Raw genomic sequence first — 22,670 nt, 5'->3', positions numbered from 1 at the left:
GCAAACTTGAAAAGAAACTAAAGAAAGTCTGAGGCAGACAAGTCATTTATTTTGACAAGGATTCCTGGGCACCTACCCTCTGACTGTATATGACCCAGTTCCCTTGAGAGCTGACTGTGATCATGTGGAGAAGCTCATGGCCAACCACAGGCTGGTGGATGCAGGTGGTGCTTGAGAGTCAGGAAACTGGCCTGGGTTTCACCACCAACTCTGGGCTTTCACTTCCACTGAATTAGGCTGGGGAATCCTAACCTGTAAAATGAGCAACTAGAACTAGACCATCACCCAGCCTCGAGATGCCATGGCTGGTCGGGTTGGTGTGGCTCAGTGGTTGAGCATCAACCCACGGACCAGGAGGTGACCAGGGATTCCCCAGGGCATATGCTGGGGTTTCAGGCTTCATTCCCAGTGGGGGCGTGCAGGAGGCAGCTGACAGATGATTCTCTCACCATTGATATTTCTATCTCCCTCTCCCTTCCTGTCTTCTGAAATCAAGATGGAAAAACATTTTTTTTAAAAAAATGATGCCATGGCTGTACTTCAGCTTCACCGCCAGGCGCAATGGAGGTGCGTGGGAAAATTGCACGGATGGGTGCAAAAGAGTGAGACCAGACCGCCTTCTTACACCGCACAAACTCGGACTCGTCGATTCGAGTCCAAAGGATCTCCCCCAGACAGTGAGGTTGGTGCAGTGGATGCTGTGCGCATCCTTCACGTGCGGTTCGCCCTTCCTGAGCCGGCCAGCTCTACTTCCATCGGGCCCTTTCGTGTGTCATGTCCAGGTTAAAAACAAGCAAGTATTAAGAAACGAGCAAGGCGGAGGAAGTCTCATTTAAACAGTTCAGGCGGCTACCTTGAGACCAGAAATGCTGCAGCACAAGGAACTTCCTTCGGCAAATGGTGTCCCTGGTAGAATCACAGATGACACGTCATGCGTCTATGTCATCCAACCCTCTTAGGTAAGAGGGACTGGAGGGAGGCGGCTGGTGATGCCCAGGGAGACAGCCTGGGGGCGGGGCCACAATGTTTGGAGGGAAATTTTTCTTCCACCTTCTGCCAAGGTCCCGTTTCTGCTCTGTGGCCTCTTGGCTGCGAGAGGAGTGCAGCTGGTGCAGGTGGGAGGAACTCAGTTCCACGAGCGCCTGGAGCGGGGTGGTGGGGCATGGGGGGGGGCATCTTGCTCCTGGCTTCAGGATGCTTCAAGTCCCCCTCGCCAGGCTCAGGTCCCCTTCCAGCCCCAAAGGGCAAGTCAAACCGGGTCTGATCTACAGCCAACGAGAAAAAGAAAAGCAAAGGTGGTGTCTGTGTGAGTGTGTGTGTGTGTCTGTGTGAGTGTGTGTGTGTGTGTCTGTGTGTGTATCTGTGTGAGTGTGCATGCTGTTGCCAGCTGTTCTTTTCTCTGGGATAATGTCCTTCCTATGTCGGTGGAAATTGGCGTTTTGAATGTACATAACATGTGCTCATCTGTAAGTTTCCAAAGTCTGCTGGAAACCCTGAGCTGAAGGACAGCCCTGTTCTTGTTTCCTAGATCTCCTGTGACCTGGTTTTGCCCGTCAATGATTAATTCACTTTGACCGGGAGAGATAATGCCAAGCTTTGGAAATGTACCCAGTTTCTTAAGTGAAAGGACACTAGCATTTACTGAGCATTATACTTTGTGCCAGGAACACGTGGTGCTTTTCATATCTGTGATTGCATTACAATCTTAGTAACGCGACGAGGTTGGAAATATTATGCCCATTTAAAATAAGAGAAATCTGAAGCTCAGAGAAGACAAGTCACTTGAGCAGGTTCCTGAGTTGTTAACCAGCCAAGTCTGGATTTGAACTGAGTTTGAGCCCAAAGTCCACCGTCTTTTAACCCCACTAGTCTATTCCCAGAATGAAACCACAAGACACATATTTGAATGTGGGGTATACTTTTGATGTCCACAGAGGGCTATTTGGGGACTGGCATTTTAATCCTGAGACCTAAAAAGAAATCATGAAAAGGCTTTAGGGGCACAGAGACTCACTGTTATCAGAAACAATCCTGGCTTGACCAGGCCTGGTTAATCCATGACACCAGGGCCTCTTCCTGTCTGTCAAGTGTGTGAGGGAAACTGAAGGGGTCCCAAGGCCAGGGACCAAGGGAGACCCCAGTGCCCAAGTCACACTGTGGCCCTGAGCACATTCCAGAGCTAGACATAAAATATTCTGGGTGATTTCTCTTTTGGTATCATCTATCCTTGATTCTCCCTCTGTCCCTACAAATGATCGATGTTGACTGGATTCATGACATAGAAACAAACAATTCATTTGCCCTCCAGGGACATGACCAAGAATTGCCCTTGTATATATTTAATGATACATGGGCCAGTGTTTATTCCTATATCAGATGCCTTGTTTCATCTGTGATTAAATTCTATAAAAAGGACAAAGAAAAGCTAATGTTCTGAATTTTCAAAATGTTAAGGTTAAGAAATCAGTTCAAGAGAAGGCAAACCCACCCTGGCTGGTTTGGCTCAGTGGATAGAGTGTCAGCCTGCAGACTGAAGGATCCCGGGTGCGATTCTGGTCAAGGGTACATGCCCTGGTTGCAGGCTCAATCCTCAGTAGGGGGCGTGCAGAGGACAGCCGATCAATGATTCTCTCTCATCATTGGTGTTTCTATCTCTCCCTTCCTCTTTGAAATAAAGAAATAAAAATATATTTTTTAAAAAAGAGAAGGCAAACCCTTTGGGCAGAACAACCAAAAGTCTCTATACCCCTGGTTTGCAAACCTTAGTAAAAAATGTGGAGTCCTGGCCCTCATGCCTAACTGTTTCTATTTAGTAGGTCTTGGGTGGGACCCTGGCATCAATGTTTAAAAAACAAACCAGGGAATTCAGTGCAGGCAAAAAAAATCTAAGGTACACACATTGGGAACCAGTTCTAAGATACATGTCATCCAAGGGGGATAGAATCATTTATTTGCTAGATGGAGGTTTACCCGTTATTATTTTTCTTTTCAATGAATAGAGATAAAGGACAAGCACTTTTTGACTCTAATGCTGAAAGGAAACTGCATAAGCCGCCAAATAATAACTCCTTTTCTGCATGTGTGTCCATATTTTTAAAAATGGGTCAAAGAGAAGAATCCTTAGCTGTAGAAAATTCCAGAAGGTTGAGGTAGGGAGCGATAATCAAGGAATGCTAAGGACCCAAGAAAAGACACCCTCACACAAACCCTTCATAAGGACAAGAACAAGGAATGTGCTAGGCCCATCAGCATGAAGGCCACAGATCTGGGCTGAGCAGTCACCCTAATTCAAAAGTCCTTTGGAATTTCCAGCTGCTTCTGTTTTTATCAAGTGTACAAGTCAGCCTATCTTGCAAATGCTGCACGAAAATGCCAGCGTCCTGGCTGGCTGCCATGCTTCTCCAAGGTCACACACACCGTGAGCAGGGCGGTCTTCATGGGTGTTCGTGGGCAGGGAGCCATTCTCCTTGATCAGCACCTGGGCTGAACCAGTTGTCAAATATACTGAACGCCGTCCCTAACTGTCCCAGCACCTCTTGGGCAAGTTGTGACATAGAAGGTCACAAAGAGCAAAGGGAGGTGCCTTGAAGGACAGCTGGAACCTGAGGCAAGGTGGCAGGAGGAAGAGCAGGGCATACAGCTAAAAATACTCAAAATACTGTCCCCAACTAATGGGAAAACTAGGCCAGGGATGGGAAAGTTTCTTCAGGAGACTCAAGGCTGAAAGTCAGGTAGTGGCTCCCTGGAGTCCTGAGCTGAATCAGAGTCAGAGATCACAATCTCAGCAGTGATCATCTACCGTGATTGATTACTGATGTCTGCCAAAGGTTCAACAAGGGGTGTGTGTGCATGTGTGATATGTGTGTGTGTGTGTGTGTGTGTGTGTGTGTGTGTGTGTGTGTGTCTGAGAGAGAGAGAGAGATGCTCTAGTTGACATGGAGCTACATTTTATTTTTAAATTTATCTTTATTGTTGAAAGTATTACAGTTGTCCCCTTTGGGGTTTTTTTTTTTCCATTGACCCCCCCCTCCTCCCCAGATCCACCCTTCCCAAGCCTTCGCCACATTATTGTCTGTGTCCATAGGCTATGCATATATGCATTTAAGTTCCCGGGTTAATCTCCCCCCCTTCCCACCCTCCCATCCCCACCTTCCCTCATGAAATTCATCAGTCTGTTCATGGTTCTGTGTCTCTGGATCTATTTTGTTCATCAGTTTATTTTATTCATTAGATTGACATGGAGCTACATTTTAAATCTTTGGCCTTTACTGATCTTTCTTTTCAAAGACACACAATAGCTTTTCTCTTTCTCCTCATGAATATACATGGCCATCTACATGCTGCTTGAATAAGAGATTGATAGTAGTTTAGGCAGAATCTCTCAGAGGTATCTGGGCTAATGAGCAGTAAATGCCACTCAACATATGTCTCTAAAAGCTATGAACAGGGAAATCCCAGAACTTGGCTTTCCCTGTATAGTTCCTTATTCTCTTTGCAACAGATGTCCAACACATCAGGTTCTCCCATGCCCTGGAACCAACCGTCACCCTCAGATCCCCTGAAGTGGATCATGACTGTGGTTAGATTTACATCTGTCCCTGGACTTCACACAGAACAAAGACATGGTAGATTAATACAAGGTATGACTGAAATCACCAGCACTTTCCATCATAACTGAGCTCTAGAAATATCTGTACCACTGGATGGTGCTGACATTCCCGATGTGTCCCGCTGAATGGATGGGAAATGGTACAGAGTGGGCCCTCACCTTGCTTCTTTATTGCTCCCCTGCCTGGCTTTTGGCCATTTTTTATAAAATCACCTTTCCTTCCATATTAAATCCTCTTGTCTTCAGGGACACCCTTCTCTTTAGAAGGTGTGTTTTCATTGGAAAACACCCAAATATTCTGACACCAAAGAGTTTGCTTTGCAGTTTGACCTGAAAGTTTTGTGCTGTGGGCTTTTTGGGGGTTGGTGTACTTGTGGTACTTGGTTGTCTTAGGGTTCTCCAGAGAAATAGAACTGATAGGATATATGAAGAGATATCTTTATCTGTATATCTTTATCTATCTACCTACCTTTATATATCAAGACAGTATATAGATCATTATACTGTATATTGAGAGGTCCCACAATCTGTCGTCTGCAATTTGGAGAATGAGCAAAGCTGGTGGTGTAGTTCAGTATGAGTCTGAAGGCTAAAGAACTAGGCAGTGATGTCCAAGGGCAGAAGATGATGTCCCAGCTTCACCTTCTACTCAGTTCCTCAATGTATTGGATGATGCTCACCTGCAGGGGGAGGTGGGCAGGGGCGGGGGGGGGTGGAGAGACACATACACATCTTCTTTACTCAGCATACTGATTCAAATGCTAATCTTCCAAAAACACCCCCAACAGACACACCTGGAAGTAATCTTACCGGTGGTCTGGGCATCCCTTAGCCCAGCCAAATTGATACATAAAAGTAACCATCACCTGGGTTGAGAGCATAGAGCCTTAAAAATCATTAAGATTAAGAGAAATAACGGTATTTTTTAGTTTTAAAAAGAGCAGTGAGTGATTTGTTTGCTAATGCTAATTGTAGAAAAATGCCCCTGGGGAATCGTGGGGTGGGGTGGGGGTGGTGGATACAGAGGAAACAGCAGTAGGATGGAGGGAAGATAGTTTTTGGCCATTTAACCTGTTTTCTATTAAGTGAATTGACAATTCTGTTTGTTGAGCCAAATCTGACTTCAGATCCTAACCCACCATTTATTAGCAGTGTGACCTTGGGCTAATTAATCTCTCTAAGTCTTGTCAATCGTAAAATGGAAGAAATACTAGGTTTATTTTCAAAGAATCAACTTTTGTTTTCATTGATTTTCTCTATGGTTGTTCTATTCTCTATTTAATTTATTTTTACTCTAATCTGTATTGTTTCCTTCTATGTGCTTTGGGTTTAGGGTGCTCTTCTTTTTCTAGTAATTATGTTATTGACTTGATGTCTTTTTCCCTTTTTAATATAGGTGTTTACAGCTATAAAGTTCCCTCTAATCATTGTTTTCACTGTATCTCATAAGCTTTGGTATGCTGTGTTTTCATTTTCATGCCTCTCCAAGTATTTTCTAATTTCTCTTGTGATTTTCTTTGACTTACATCTTATTTACAAGTTCCCCAAATTTCCTTCTGTTCATCGATTTCAATTTCATTCCATAATGGGTCCAAGAAGACATTTTGTCACTTTAGTCTTTTAACATTTGTTTTATGTGAAAATTTGCTTTAAACTTGCTTTATAGCCTAGGATATTGTCAGTGTTGCAGAGTGTTCCATGTGCACTTGAGAAAAGTGTGTATTATGATCCGTTGAATGTTTTATAGATATTTTTAAGTCCGGTTGGCTTATAGTGTTGTTCAAGTCTGGTTCCCTGTTGATCTTCTGTTTCGTTGTTCTATCTATTATTGAAAGTGTCATATTGAAGTCTCCAACTCTTATTGTTGAATTGTCGATTTCTTCCTTCGTATCTGACAGTTTATGTTTGTTTCTGACACGTAAGTCTGCTCAGTCAGTTTAGTGGCCAGGTAATGATTAGACAGATATCCATCAGTTATGTGGCACCTGTTTAATCCCCTTTGTGGTACCACAAAAATGAAGAAATTTTTCTTAAATACTGGGACCCAATAAGTCTCCCAGCTTTGCAGAGGGGCCCTGCCTTCGACATCCAGCCAGACAACCCCGCTTTATCCTTCACTTCCTGTTGGTACACAGCTTCAAGGTTAGGTTGCATAGAGGTGAGAACTTAGGGCCTTCTCTGGTTTTTCCTGAGCACTCTCATAGCCCTGGACACGTGCACAGCCCTATGTAGGCACATGGTCTGCTAGTTTCCCAGGAATATGTTTCAAAGTCCCTCATTCCCCAGCGTTTTCTTTTAAGCTTTTTGGTAAGTCTATTGTTTGCCAACTGCTATCCGTGGTCTCCGGTAGTTGTGCAATTAAACAATTGCCTCTGTTTGTTCTCAACAAAAGTCCCCAGGGAAAAGGCTTTTCACACTGAGCTAGCTCCAACTCAAGTCAAAGAAAGACCACATTGCCATTGCAATCTTCCAGAGAACTACCAGACAGGTCAAATCATGATAGTTCTCTGAAAACCAGGCTTTGGAGACGCTCTAGTCCTATTTTGCCTCCTCCAGTTTCACTGTGATTATGGGCTATTGATGTTCAAGACTACCACAGGGCTGAGGGAGGTGGGTGACGCGAACAGGGCAATTGAGCTCACTGTTCTTAGTGAGATTTGACTGTCTTTCTTCAGGAAACCCTCACTGGATTGTCACAAGTCTTTGACTAATTTCCAGATTTCTAAAACAATTTCATTCTGGCCATTGTTGTCCGTTTCCACATTGCTTTACGGAAGAGACAATTTTTGGAGATTCTTACTCTGCCATTTTTACTGGCATTACTCCATGGGGTCTTTCTTGATGGGGTAAAAGAATGAGTGTTTTGAAAAAGTAGTGCTGAAGTTATACACTCTCAGAAGTGGAATGGTTTTGAGTAATGACAAGGTCCAGGGTAATATCATGGGAATGGATAGCTGGAGTGATGTATAAGTGAATGACACTGCTGTGGGGGAGGGGAGCAGGCAATGGATTTTGAGTCAGGCTGATGAGAAGATATCATGGCTTAAATGTCTGTCTCCCCCCCCCCCCAAAAAAAATATTCATGTGTTGAAATCCTAATCCCCAAGATGATGGTATTTAGGAGGTGATTAGGTCATGAAGGTGCTGTTCTCATGACTGGGATTAGTGCCCTTATAAAAGAGGCTCCAGAGAGCTCCCTAGCCCCTTCCACCATGTGTGGTTACAGTGACAAATGGCCTTCTAGAAAGAACTTCACCAGGCACCAAATCTACTGGTGTGTTGATCTTGGTCTTCCCAGCCTCAGAACTGTGAGGAATAAATTTGTTGTTTATCAGACACCTAGTTGATGGTGTTTTGTTTTATCAGCCCAAACAAACTAAGACAGAAGGTGTCCAGCTGGATTTTTAAATCTTCCGAGATGATGATACTACTTGGGGGAGAAAGAGATGGCCCAAGTACCTAAATCCCCATGACTGTGGAGGAGTCCCTTGAGATTGATGGATGGTAGCAGAGTCAGTGTTTGAAATGTGAGGAATAAAACTTACTCCATGCAGAGCCTGTATGATGAAAGCAATGGTAGAGATATAATGAAGGTATAAGATGACCAAGAGATTTTAAATGAGAATTATGATAAGTATTTGGAATTTATACCAAGATTAAAGAGGAGAGCTGTTACCATTTTAACGAGTGTGTTCTGTCAGTAGGAACATTTGTGAATGCCAGAAAATTATTTTCACTTATCCCTTCATGCATCAGAAGGTGAAGGCAGGAATTGCAGCCCTTGCTAGTTGCATGTCCTCATGGAGTTGCCCTCTCTGTTCATTCTTCAAGGGAATCCCCTCTCCTTGAACTTTAAATCACCTGGTTTTCTCTCTAGCTTTATATTACAGTAGAGCCCACAAGTCTTTGCTGTTGGAGAGGACCCACCATGAGCACCACGTTGACCTGCATGTCTTTAGATCAATGTTTGTCAAGGCCTTGAGAATTCCGGGAGCCCCACAGCATCTTTATCTTTGGAAAGTCACTGCTTCCTGCAGGCTCTGAGGGCCCTGATTCAGCCATCTTTGGTCTTACACAGAATCATGAATATTCATCCTATAAAATTATTTTAATTGATCTTTTCATAATAGCTAAGCTATAGTGGCCTATAACACTAATGCGCAAAAGCATTCTACACTGAAATGTTCTAACTGGACCATTACCAAGTTACATCTGAGTACAAGCCAAGAAAAAAAGGCACTCTCTACATAAGGGCGTAAAGCCACCATTACTCTGGACAAGGAAAAGCACTTCAAGTTCCTCTCTCATGACTGAAAGTGAGACTCAGGAGACCTGGGGTAAATTCAGCTGCTTTTTCTTTAATGTTCTAATCACATGTTTATACCAGACTTAAACAGAATTAGGAAAATGAAGCAGGGAAACTGCTTCCCATCCAGCTGCTGTCACTCCCTCTCCTGCTGGCCGTTATTAACCCCCGGAAAGAGCGGTCTGCAGTTGCCTCCTGGTACTCATTCCCATACAGTCTTCAACATGCAGCACGCAGCCTGGCTTCCCCGTCCACCACTCTAAAAAGATAAGCAGTGATGGATGCTCTCCTGTCAAGTATGACGTCGGTATTCATCATTCTCTACCTGTTGGAGAGTGCCGAATGAATGAATTGATCGTCACACCCCAAACCTTCTCCTCCTTCTGTCACCTTCTGGGATATCCTCTCTCCTATGTTTCCTCCTACAGCTCTGCCTCCCTCTAACCTCCCTGGTTCCTCCTCTTCCTTCTAGTATTATCTATAATAATAAAAGCACAATATGCTAATTAGACCAGACAGTCGAACAACCTTCCAGACATCATTCCGGATGTCCTTCTGGATGAAGCTGCAGTGGCGGGGGCTGAAGCAGAGGCGATTAGGGGCGATGAGACAGGCAGGAGAGTGGTTAGGGGCGATGACACAGGCAGGCAGAGGGGTTAGGGGCGACCAGGCAGGCAGGCGAGTGTTTAGGGGCAATGAGGCAGGCAGGCGAGCAGTTAGGAGCCAGCGGACCCCAAATTGCGAGAGGGATGTCCAACTGCCGGTTTAGACCCAATCCCTGCAGGCTGGTGCAGGCCGGGCTGAGAGACTGCTCCCCACCCCCCGCACAAATTTTGTGCACCGGGCCTCTAGTCTATAATAATAAAAGTGTAATATGCTAATTAGACCAGAGGTTCTTCTGGACGACCTTCTGGACAAAGCCAGAGCTGTGAGGGAAGCCTGGGTCCCGGGTGCCTGCTGGTGGCCAGAGAGAAGCCTGGGTCTCAGGTGCTGGAGGGAAGCTGGTGCTGGCAGCCGGGGGAAGAAAGGCCTACTCTTGCATGAATTTCGTGCATCAGGCCTCTAGTTACCTATAATGAAAATCTATATCTCCAATCTCCACCTGTGACTTCCATGCCTTGAGCTGTAATGTCAGCTGGACACTGACATCAACACCAGTATTTAGCAAATATCTCCAAGTCAACGTGCCTCAGACTGTACAAACTTTCCCCAAACTTGCTCTTCTTATCTTCCTCAGTCCCCACATCCCCCAGCAGGGAAGTGCTGAGTCATTAAATATTCTCTCTCTCTCTCTCTCTCTCTCTCCCTCCCACCCTCTCTAATCCATTATATTTCTGACAAAAACATTTCTAGATGTCTCCCCTCTCCATCCCCACTGCCTTCCTAGCTATCTCCCTGACTGTAGGCAGCCCTCTCTTTCCAATCCGCATTGCTACAGGAATTTCCTTGATAACACAAATCTGATCAGTGTCAGGCCTTAGAATTCTCCCAAAGGGAGGTCCCTGTTAGCCCGGAACAGTGTGTTTTATGTTGGGTGTTCTGTTATTCTGTTATTCCAGTTAGTGCGTCCTTTTACTCTCAAAAGCCACCCATTTAAATGATGAATTACGTGGTCATCCTATCATGGCTAACAGCATAAAATCCACACTCTTTGACCTGGCTTACCATCTGGCCCCAGGTATAACTTTCTAGCTCCATCTTCTTCACTCTGGCCACCTGCCATTCCCCAAACATGCCAAGCTGTTTCCCATCTCATCAGCTGTTCTCTCTTCCTGAACACCGCCCCCCCCTCCGCATTTCCCACTTCTCAACTCCCCCTTAACCTTCACTGCCAAGCCAAGATAGCACCTGTTCTGTGAAACATCCCATCCTGCCGCCCACAACCCCCAGATGCCCGCTGTGATCCTACAGCAGCAATTTGTTCAAACCTCTGTTATGGGTTCTACTTTGAATCTGGTATGATACTTGACACATGGCAGGTCTTCAAAGTGTTTTGAAAAAGAGGTTTTAAAGAAGCATGAAACCACGAGTATTTTCTCTGGCTCTCATTAGAATTAAGAGCTTTTATCCTCCATATGGGACTTGCTTGAGAAAATCCAACATGTCAGAGCCACGTTTATTTCTTCTTCATCTGTAAAGGAATAAGGAGAATAATGGCTGCTGCCCAAACCTACCCATGTGACCTCCTGTTGTTGAAGCATAACATGTTGAAATAAAGAGTGAGATGAGCCTCCCCATCTTCTGTCATCTGTCCCCATAGCCTAGGGCCTGTGGAGGGAGGGGAAAGGAGATTCTGAGATCTGGCAGGTGGCTAAATAGAGAATGTACCTACGGGAAGTCAGAATGAATGATCTCAATACAAATAAAACTAATTAGAAGAGTAACTATTTTTTAATATGCACACGGGTCAAATACTGGGCTAAGAATTTTACATGCCACTCCTTTATATAAAGCCCATCTTGTAAGATGGATATTGTGATTTCCCCGTTTACATTTGAGGAAACTGAAGCTCAGAGAGGTTAGGTAATTCACCAAGGGCACAAAGCTGGTGAGTGGATTGGGGTGCATAATCAGAATACTAAAAATGCACATGTATGTGCGAGGGTCTCTATGAAGTATGCTGCTTGGTTCTCACAACCACTCTATGAGTTGAGATACTGTTATATCTCTATTATCAGATGGGGAAACCTTTAAGTAACCAGCCCAAGGTTACATAGCTAGTAAGAAACTGTGCCAGTCAGCTAATTCCAGAAACTACATGGCTGGTCATGACCTTCTCTGTCTTCCAGCTCATTCTCTGTTGCCAGCATCCACCCGATACTCTTCCCTTGCTCCTCAAAGTGTAGTCTGGAGACCAGTAGCATCGATATCACCTTGAAGTTTGTTAGAAAGAATCTTGAGCTCCACTCCAGCCCCAGGGAATCAGAATCTGTTTTGTAACAGACAGGGTCCTGGTCTAAACCAGTGGGTCTCAACCTTGTCTGCATGTTGAACTCCCCTGGGGAGCTTTAAAGATTCCTGATGCCTGGGCTCTGCCGACAGCATTCTACTTTAATTGTATGAGTGTCCTCTGGGTGCTGGGCTTTTAAAAGCTTCCCAGGGGATTCTGATGTGACAGCAGTCTGAAAACCACTGCTTTAAGCAAATACAACCATTGGTTCCTTCCTTCCTTCCTCACTCATTCTCCTTATGTGCACCTGACCTTGCTGAAGTACAAGCACAGCTTGCTGGGGAGATGGACAAATAATATATCTCTATATATAAAAGCCTAATATGCAAAGTGTCCCTCGGGAGTTCGACTAACTGGGAGTTAGATCACTCGCTATGACATGCGCTGACCACCAGGGGGAAGTCCGGAACAAAGGAAGGCCCCAGCCAGCAGCCTCTAGGGACCCTACCCGTGCATGAATTTCGTGCACTGGGCCTCTAGTAGTAGAATATGCATTATGAAAATCAGTACCCCAAGGACCAGGAGAAATCCAGAGGTGGGCCTGATGTCCAAGTCTGCATGAAGGAATCAAGGCAGATTGCTCCCAGGAAGCCACGTTAATCTCAAGGATGAATGGGAGCTCTCTTGGATTTGTTAGCGGGATGGGGAGATCGTGTGGGGGACTTTTATGTTTACTATGAAGATGAGATTCATACAATTTTATGCTATAATATATTATAGAGATCATTTAATGAATCCAATGGTCTTCTAACTTCTTTGACTATTGCCCACATTCAGAGAAACATTTTATGTCTCATCCCAGAATATACATAAAGTTTCATGGAACATTTAGCATTTTATTTATTTATTTATTTCCTCACCGAGGATATGTTTTTATTTTAGAGAGAGAGGAAGGAAGAGACACACACACAGAGAGAGAAACATCAATATGAAAGAGAAACGTCAATCGACTGCCTTCCATTTGTGCCTCGACCAGGATAGAACCTGCAACCTAGGTATGTGCCCTGATTGGGAATCGAACCCACAACCCTCTGGTGTAGGGGATGGCACTCCTAACAACTGAGCCACCTGGCCTTGGCTGTGTTTAGCTTTTCATGGATAAAAAAGCAATAACTGCATTGTCCTAACTATTCTTGTTTCACTGTGAACACTTCATCACAGACTGGCGTAGGTCTATAGACCCATGCCTGGAATTACTGTCCCAACAGACATAAACTTCTTCTGGAGGCTCTTCACTCTCCACATGAGGAATTCTGGATTCTTTATATATTGCCTGACAAGAAAGATAATTATTTTAAATCATAAAATATCCATTAAGCAGTTTAAAAAATTATACACGAAAGCCATTAGCTTGATTGCACTAAATATGAAAAACAAGATAGTTTCTGTCATTCAGATTATCAAGCCATTGCCATTTCAAGTGTGCCTGTGAGTCACTATTATTCCAGTATTGTGACTTGAAGGTAAAAGACATGATTTCCCCTGCACAATGACTGAGTTTACAGAAATCCTAGGGGACATGGCCTGGCTTCCCAACACTCTTGTTTCTCTGAAGCCCCCGTGTATCAAGCTAAGTCGATTTTCTGCTTGGTGGGGCTCAAATATTTTTTTAATTGTACTTTTCAAAAAAATCCTCACCCAAGGGTATGTTTTTCCTCATTGATTCTAGAGAGAGAGGAGGCGGGGGGCAGAGAGAGAGGGACAATGATCAGTTGCCTCCTGTATCCACCTCCACCAGGAATTGAACTCGCAACCTAGGTGTGTGTCCTGACTGGGAGACTGGGAATTGAACCCGCATTATGTTACCTCTGGTGCATGGGGCGACGCTCTAACCCAGGGTCCTCAAACTACGGCCCTTGGGCCACATGCAAATACAAATATTGTATTTGTTCCCGTTTTGATTTTTTACTTCAAAATAAGATATGTGCAGTGTGCATAGGAATTTGTTCATAGTTTTTTAAAAAACTATAGTCCGGCCCTCCAATGGTCTGAGGGACAGTGAACTGGCCCCCTGTTTAAAAAGTTTGAGGACCCCTGCTCTAACCAACTAAGCCACACCAGCCAGGGCTTAAGTTGTACATTTTAAGTTCTTTGTGAGCTCCCAAAGAAACTCTTTTGTTATTGAAACACATGAGCTATTATCAAATAACTTTAATTCAGTAGAAAAAATCCTGCTGCATTAAAATGAAATTCTATTGTGGCTGTTATGCTTCTCATTAATATTGGTCTTGACAATATTCTTCACTTATTTACCCAGTCCTTGTTGGAGGTGGGATGAAGGGACAGAGCAAATTTATCATTAGTAAGCAGTCTGTTAAAAGATACCCTAGAAAAGCCATATAGATGCATGTCTGAACGTTTAATTGAATTGTTACGTGTTACTGAAGAAATTACAGATTTCTTCTCAGTCTTGCCTGGAATTTCAATGAATCACTATTTCAACAGATTACCAATTCTAAAGAGGAACAAACCTTCATTACCAAAACCTGTGAATCTGTTGTTTGCACATGTCATGTCTGAAGTTCCTTCCCATTTATCTTTTCCTTTTGTGCTCAACTCACAGAAGCAACTGAGTCCTGGCAATGTTTTTGCCTGTCTCGTATTTCTGACAGTCAAAACTGAATAAGACACGCCTCATGTTGTGCTTCTTTCCCCCCTTTCTTTGTGAAATGTGTGCTTTTAGGGCAGCACATTTTATTTTCCCATCTGCATGGTTTGCTTGATGTGTACATGTCATAAAAGCAAATGTTATAAATGTATGGAGAAAACCACATTTAATTGTACAATCTGATTGTTTCATGATTTTAGGTCTGCTTGTTTCAGTGAGAAGGTTGTAAGAGTGTTTTTGGCATTAGTGTTCTGGCTTCATATTTGTTCATCTGCTCTTAATCTGCACATTTTGCCCGTGAGAATGATGTGAGAATGTATCTACATCCAATCATTTGATAAGACCTGTAGAATCTTCTTCCATTCCTACTGCTACTGCTGAGGGCCAGCATCCCTCCCTCCCTCCCTCCCTCCCTTCCTCCCTAAAATTTACCATTTTAAGAATTGTTAAGTGTACAGCTCAGTGGAATTAAGTACATTCACATGGTTGTGCAATTCCCTTATCATTTTTCACTTGGGTACTACAACAGCCTTCAAAATTCAGTCTTGCTTCTAATTTTGCTCCCATTCAGGAAGGAAATAGAAATCTTATCTCTGCCGACTGGTTTTCACTGTGTGCTAGGAGAAAAGGGGGAAATGGAGGGGGTATTCTTTGCCGTTTCTTTGGTGCCTCAGGCGTCATAGTTAGCCCTTAATGTTTCTCTGTGAAGTCCCTCTTGCCTGGGAAGGTAATTATTCACAGGTCCCAGGGATGAGGACATAGCCATCTTTAGGTGGGCATTTTTCTGCCAATCACAGTCATTATTTTAAAAATAATACTGTGATGCAATTTTTGAAAATGGGATGCAGGCAAAGCAGCGCAGAGGGCAAGGATCTGCGGCCCCTGTTCCATCCCTGGGGCAGGTCATTCCTTGCTCAGGACATCCCGGCCACAGTGATTGTTCTGTGAGCCTAGAAAATGGAAAGGCTCTTAAACCCAGTTGGCATTCAAGTGTCTAGCCACCAGGAGCACAAAAAGGTTTTTAGAGTACAAACTTGCGCTTTAAAATGTGCATAAATCATTTCAAAAAATTAGGAGGCAAAACTCTTAGACAGTTAAACTTTGCACCGGTGCACACAAGCACAAAGAAGCCTGCCCAGCCTTGGCGGCACCGTGCAGCTGAAGTCATGTGGTCTGCGGTCTGCACTGTCTTGAGCCTGGAGGGGGGAGGGGGGGCAGGATAGGTGCATCAAAAAGGAGGAGCCCACTGATGCAGGCTGCCTGTGGCAGTGCGGTTTTGCATCACTAGATGTCAGTGTGCACTTTCGCAGCGGCCACCTTCTCGCCTCCGCAGGGGATGTCCCAGGCATCACACCCAGGGCCCTTCTGCAGGTCCTGGCAAACACAGGGCTATTCACAGAACCGAAATTTCACCAAATAGATGGTCTACGTACAGATTTGGACTTTGCAGAGTTATTTTAAAACACAGAAACCCTGAGCCACAGGCCGCTCTTTGGAATGCCACCACTTTCTCATCTCAGTGGTGGTCGCATTGGGAGGGCAGCCCGCAGGGCTTTTTGGGGCAGGTAATGGCAAGTCCCAGCTGCCACTGGGGTCTTTTAAAAGCAGTGTGTTACCTCACCTTCAGGAACCATGGCGGCCTATGCCACCATGGCTCAGAGTGGGGCAGGAAGCCAAGAAAAACTGTGTATGGTTAGCCACATGAGGATTGTATGGCCAGGCTTACTAGTTTTGTTTTGTTTTTGAGGCAGTTTGTAATCTGGGGCTTCTGAAATTTTAGAGAACAGTCCGTATATTAGTTTCCTGTGGCTGATGTAACTTATTACCACCTCCGTAGTTGCTTAAAACAACATACTTTTATTCTCTCACAGTTCTAGAGGTCAGAGATCCAAAATGGGTCTCACTGGGCTCAGTGTCAGCAGGGCTATCTTCCTCGGGAGGTTCTAGGGAAGCGTGTATTTCTTTGCTTGTCCTGGGCTCATGGCTTCCTTCCGTCTTCACAGCCAGCAATAGCTAACCGACTCCTTGTACTTCACCGCTCTGCCTCTCCCCCCTCCTTCTCTCACTTATAAGGGAATCTGTAGTTACATTGGGCCCACTCAGGTAACCCAGGACCATCTCCTTAGCTCAAGATCCTTAATTTATCTCTTGGAAGCCCCTCTTTCCTTGGAAGGTAACTTATTTATTCACATGTTCCAGGGATGAGGACATAGCATCCTTAGGCGGGCATTTTTCTGCCTATCACAGTCATTATTTCAAAAATAATAATATGATGTGATTTTTGAAGTAATGAACTTTTTAATAGGCCAGTTCAGCATGAAAGAAAGCTGCTGTTGGTACAGTAGACTGTGTCAGAAAGTAACAAGGCCTAAATTTCCTTTGCTCATGGAATGTTAACAATGAAGAAAAAGAAATTTGCCATACCCAGCAGGAGTATTTGGTTGCCCTGCAACGTTGCACAGCCCTAACTCTGCCGCCCCCCCGGTGCCTCCCCATTTTCAGGATGTCGACCCTGGGGACAGTGAACACATAGATAGAATGGGAGATGTGGCTCCAGCACCGAGAAGCATTGTGCAAAATGCAGGCCTGGGCTCCGAGGAACCTGTTTAGACCTCCATGCAAATTCGACATTGCATCCACACCTTTAGCCAACAGAACTTAACCCCTGCCCTGCCACACCCAATGGCTGGTTTCATTCTGCCCTGTAAAGCTGAATTCATCGCCCCACTCCTCAAGCTTGAACTTTCCTACCTCGTGCTACAGGGACTAGGAAGCTTACCTGTCACCCTGGGTGTTTCTTCTCAGCCAGTGACATCCAATTGGTCTCCAAGACCTGTGGGGGCTGCTCTCTCTTTTAAAATGTATTTTTGATTTCAGAGAGGAAGGGAGGGTAGAGAGAGAGAGAGAAAGAGAGAGAGATCAATGATGAGAGAATCATTGATCAGCTGCCTCCTGCACACCCTCCACTAGGTATCAAGCCTGCAACGCGGGCATGTGCCCTGACCGGGAATTGAACCGTGACCTCCTGGTTCATAGGTCGACCGACGCTCAACTACTGAACCACACTGGCTGGGCAAGGCTGTTCTCTTAATAGCTTTTGAACCTGCCCTACATTAGCCCCCTAGTCGTCTTCTTCTTTTTTTTTTTTTTTGGTTAATCCTCACCTGAAGATATCCACCCCCTTTTTTAGATAGGGTGGCAAGGAGGGGGAGAGATAGAGAAACATTGATGTAAGAGAGACACATTGAATGGTTGCCTTCCACACTTGCCCTTGGTGGGGGCCAGGGATTGAGCCTGCAACCAGGTACGTGCCCTTCACCAGAATTGAACCTGGGACCCTTCAGTCCTTGGGCTGAGGCTCTATCCACTGGTTAGGGCTAGCCCCTCGTACAGATGTGAGGCCTATCATGAACCACATTGCTTAGTGACAATCAAGATCAATAATAATAATAATAATAATAATAATAATAATAATATGATCAGTGCTGTAAAGGCAGTATTAACACAGCACCTAGTGGGAAAACTGAAGCCATTCTGTGACAACGGGCTGGGAGTGGGGTGATGGGCCATCCACATGAAGAGGGCATTTAATCAAAATGATGATCATGCCTTAACATGATATTCTGTTTTGAAACTAATCAGTGATTACATACAGCAGTGGTTCTCAAACATTAGCATGGATCAGAATCTCTCAGAGGGCTTGTTCAAGAACCATTGATTCAGTAGGTGTGGGGTGGGGCCGGAAAATCTGCCTTTCTGACAAGTTCCTTGGCAATGCAGATCCTGATGATTTGGGCCATACTTTGAGGATCACTGACCTAAATGTCTGAATTAAGAGTTGTGTTAGATCAGTGGTTCTCAACCTTCTGGCCCTTTAAATACAGTTCCTCATGTTGTGACCCAACCATAAAATTATTTTCATTGCTACTTCGTAATTGTAATGTTGCTACTGTTATGAATCGTAATGTAAATATCTGATATGCAGGATGGTCTTAGGTGACCCCTGTGAAAGGGTCGTTTGACCGCCAAAAGGGTCGCAACCCACAGGTTGAGAACTGCTGTGTTAGATGATGTTGCTAGAAACACAATTTAAAGCAAATAGAATTTAGCTGTTCCACTCTCAGACAAATTAGTTTTTTAAAAACTATGTTTTGATGGCTTAGTAACTCTTATAAATTTTTCATGTAACAATTTTTATTGTAAAATATTTTACTAAGATTTAATATTTACCTTAGGTATTTGACGGTCAGAGAACAGCTCTTGTGTGTGGCAAAAGGCATGATTGCCCTGTGCTTGCCAAAATTCTTTCCTTTACTTCCTGGGAAGCACTCATAAAACCACATTTCCTGACCCCTTGGCAGTTAGGTTAGAGGCCCAGTGGTTGGCAAACTGTGGCTCGAGAGCCACATGAGTCTCTGTGGCCCCTTGAGTGTGGCTCTTCCACAAAATACCACGTGCGGGCACGCATGTACAGTGTGATTGAAACTTTGTGGCCCATGTGCAGAAGTCAGTATTTTGTGGAAGAGCCACACTCAAGGGGCCAAAGAGCCGCATGTGGCTCGCGAGCCGCAGTTTGCTAACCACTGGTAGACCATGTGAGTGCATAGTGAGAAGGAGGAATGCAAACCCTTCCAGGTTTGGCCTTGTTTCTTTGGCCAGCCAGGTGCGCAGGATCTAGTGAAGGACCAGAGGTCCAGGGGCCTACTTAGGCACTAGATAAGAATGTGGGTTCCTGAGTCAGCACTTGGAGAAGAGCCACCCAGGATTGCCTCTCAAGTGGGGAACCAGAGAGAGAGTATACCGAGCGGTTTCCTGGGACTGTCTTCTTCCCGAGTCCTGCACGGTGAAGACTTGAACCGGTTCATGCAATCTAGGAGGCGCTTTCGGGATTGAAGAAATAATGACAGACAGACATAAAATAGATTCAAAGCTTGGGCTGGGTGTGGTGCCTGCCCTCCAGAGGGACAGGCAGAGAGAGCCTGCCCTCTGAAGGGACAGAGCACACAGAGAGAGCCAGCTCCAAAAGCTGCTTTATTATATACTTGAGTTACAGGAAGTTACATCACATCTGGGTAGGCCTTTGACATCATGAGATCCATCCCCTTGACACTGGGTGGGAGAGTCAAACTGGGTGGCGTCCAATCTTTTGACTGGTCCCGCCCTCAGGGAGAGGCTCTGCCGGCCCCCTGAGTCCAGCTGACATAAATTAAACCAAGTGTATTCTACCGGCCCTTAACAAGAGAGGAGAGGGTGTACCAAAGGATTTTGCAATGTGCTTCTGTGGCATCTCAGCCCTGATGTTTAGGGGTTTGCTCCCGCTGTGTAGCTTAGTGTACCCTAATATGTTGTGCCAGGCACTAACACAAAACACACTGAATGAATGACCACTACAAATCCAATTTTTATCCCTAACATCTGACATTCAGCCTGTAAGTGGTCTTCTCACCACTCATTTACTCAATAAATACTTACCTGCAGGCTACTGTGTGCCAAGCACTGCAGTGGTGATTGAAAAAACACACTCTTTCCATGCCCCCATGACATTTACAGTCTTGTTAGGAATGAGCATAAATTAAAGAAATGTAACATTTCAACTGTTCTGAATGGTGTGAATGCAGGAAACCTGGCACTATAAGGGTTTTTTGTTCCTAGTTAGGAATAAATGTAGAGCACGTTTAAGGTGAAATTACCATCTGGGTAAAAGTGACAAAACATACAGCCAAGTTTGGATGTGATAAAGCATAATATAAATCTGAATATAGTTAGGAGTCATTGGGTTTTATTGTTAAATCTTTCCATTTATTAGTTTTAACTGCTGAATGGGATTTGCTTCATAAATGTATGTGTGAAGATGACTGTGAAACTCTCACTTATCAGCTGTTAGTTCCCTGGAGACTTGCAAAAGTCCTTTACTCCTTTTGTAAAATCGGTGTTTATAATTTTCTCTAGTAGCAGTAGGTTCTTAGGATATTAGTAACAATTTACTGCTGGGCTAGAGTTTTACAATCAAGGCCTCATTTAGTAAAAGGTAAATCAAATCAAATCACTAAATACCTTCTTGAATTGGAACTTGTCATGCTGCTAACCACTTTGGCCTTTCTAACATTTCTCTGCTTAACAAGTAAATGTTGGTTTCAGTAAGCTCATACACAGATGTACATGTGTGTGTGTGTGTGTGTGTGTGTGTGTGTATAAATATGTACTTAGAGATATATATTTCACTGGTATCTCTGACATATTTACACACATATACACAATGTATTTACGGGGTGGGCAAAAGTAGGTTTATAGTTGTGAGGACGTTAGTTTATTCTTGTATTATTTATTAACTGTAAACCTACTTTTCCCCACCTCTATATATCTATATCTATATGTGTATTCTTCACTTCTGTTTAAAAACTTGATTCTCATACTTCAAAGAGTGATGAAAATCATTACATAAATGACATTACAAGCATGGAAAAAAGACAAAGTATTTATTTCTGTAGTTTGTACAAAAAAAACCCAGTTGCTATTATTTTCACATAGAGAACACTTTAGGCATTTTCAAAAGGGGAGGGTTAGAACAGGCAGGCCACTGGACATGCAGACCAGGCTCTACTACCAAGATACTAGGTCACAGGAGTGGGCTGGTAATTTTAATAAGTTCCATTCTAGCCCAGTGAGTGTGGCGCAGTGGAGCATGGACCTATGAACCAGGAGGTCACAGTTCCATTCCCAGTCTGGGCACATGCCTGGGACGTGCTGGCTGGATCCCCAGTAGGGGGCATGCAGGAGGCAGCTGATCAATGATTCTCTCTCATAGTTGATGTTTCTCTCTCTCCTCTTCTCCCTTCCTCTCTGAAATCAATAAAAATAAATTTTAAAAATTCAATTTTAGAGAAATTATCGGATTTTTAAGCTGCAAGTGCCCTAGGGATTTATATTCAAATATCCCAGAAAGGAAACTAATCTCAGTAAGTTTGGCGTTTTTGGAAGAAAGCAGTTTATACACTTCAGAATTCACGTTTATAGTGCCAAGTAAACTGTACAAAGGTGTTTAAAACACTAACAGTGTCAAAAAGGCAAAATAACTTGCTCACTACAGTAACTTAATTTGGTCCCAGACCTAGACCCTGGGGTCTCCTAAATCGGGTGCAGCTTTCTCCGCACCACAGTTCTCGTCCTGCAACTGAAGGTCAGGCTGGATTATCCTTAGTTCCTCCAACAGTGCGCTTCCTCCGGGGTTGGCGTGTTTGATCGGATAGGGCTAATTCAGATTAAGTTGCCTTCTGCCGCCTTCTTGTTTCTTTTGTTTCCACTGCTCTTAGTTTTTATCATCAGCATTGCTGACCTTCTGTTTCAAATAAAAGACACACTCATTTAATAACATCAACAAGGAATTTAACACCCACCTAAACTGATTGGCTCGGGGCACAGGACACTGCCATTTCCAGCCGGGAAAAGGTGAAGGGGACACACTGCATCGGATGGCCACGTGCGGGAGGAGGGGCCGCCTTTTGGTTGGTGCCCGGAGGGGCTAAATCCCTCCAATCCGCACGGGCCCCGCGGTGGAGGAGGGGGCGCGCTCCGGGGGAGGGCGGGGCCCGCGACCTGTCCATCACCGGGTCCTCGGGAGGCAGCACCTACCACACCGCGGTACCTTATCGGGGCGGGGCCGGGGCGCGAAGGCCAAGTGGAGAAGGCGGGGCCAGAACGGCTGGAGCCAATCCGCCGGGCGGCAGGAGGGGGCGGGGTCACCGCGCGCGACCCAAACACACGGGCCCGGGCTCACCCCGGACCCGCGAGGCTCCTCGGCCTTCCGGCTCCAGGCCCCGCCGCCTCCTCCCCTCCGGGGCCCCCACCCTCGCGGGCCACACTGCCCCCCGCCCCTCCTTCACTAGAGAAGCGCGGCGGCGGTTGCCGGGAAGCGCGCGCCGTCCTTTCCTCCTCGCCATCCTCCCCTCACGCGCCACCCGTTTTTCCTCTTTCTCCGTTAATAACAGCTGGGCGGCTGGGGGAGGAGGAAGGTGGCCCCGGCGGAGTCTGGGCGGGCGCCTCCCACTCACCCGCGAGCCGCCGTGCGAGCAGGAGGATGGCGGCGGTAGCAGGGGCCGCCCGGGAGGAGGCGGTGCCGAGGCCCGCGGCGCAGAGCACGGCGGCGACAGGCGAGAGAGCGGCAGCAGCCCGTCGCGGCGCAGCAGAACCGAAACCAGCG

General features: G+C 45.2%; 2 long non-coding RNA genes across 11 annotated transcripts in view; one reads left to right on the top strand and one right to left on the bottom strand.

Annotated features, from left to right (window-relative positions):
• Positions 1-518: 518 nt before the first annotated feature.
• The window catches only part of LOC102434799, a 94,636-nt gene continuing 72,484 nt past the window's right edge, over positions 519-22,670 (top strand). For 2 of the 9 annotated variants that reach the window (XR_002829276.1, XR_002829273.1), the window contains exon 1: positions 523-959. This is a non-coding gene — a long non-coding RNA (uncharacterized LOC102434799). Of the gene's footprint in view, positions 960-22,670 lie in introns of all 9 variants that reach the window. The other 7 variants (XR_002829271.1, XR_002829277.1, XR_002829274.1 and 4 more) reach the window with 5 other exon arrangements.
• The window catches only part of LOC106697163, a 4,170-nt gene continuing 2,432 nt past the window's right edge, over positions 20,933-22,670 (bottom strand). Inside the window, exons 1-2 of one of the 2 annotated variants that reach the window (XR_002829279.1) lie at positions 22,522-22,664; positions 20,933-21,809 (exon numbers count right to left, since the gene is read on the bottom strand). This is a non-coding gene — a long non-coding RNA (uncharacterized LOC106697163). Of the gene's footprint in view, positions 21,810-22,521; positions 22,665-22,670 lie in introns of those variants that run through there. The other variant, XR_001348199.2, reaches the window with a different exon arrangement.

The sequence above is a fragment of the Myotis lucifugus genome, unplaced genomic scaffold (assembly GCF_000147115.1).
Source record: "Myotis lucifugus unplaced genomic scaffold, Myoluc2.0 scaffold_52, whole genome shotgun sequence".
NCBI classification, from domain to species: domain Eukaryota; kingdom Metazoa; phylum Chordata; class Mammalia; order Chiroptera; family Vespertilionidae; genus Myotis; species Myotis lucifugus.
Note: the sequence above shows the minus strand (reverse complement) of the source record. Positions and strands in the feature narration are given on the sequence as shown.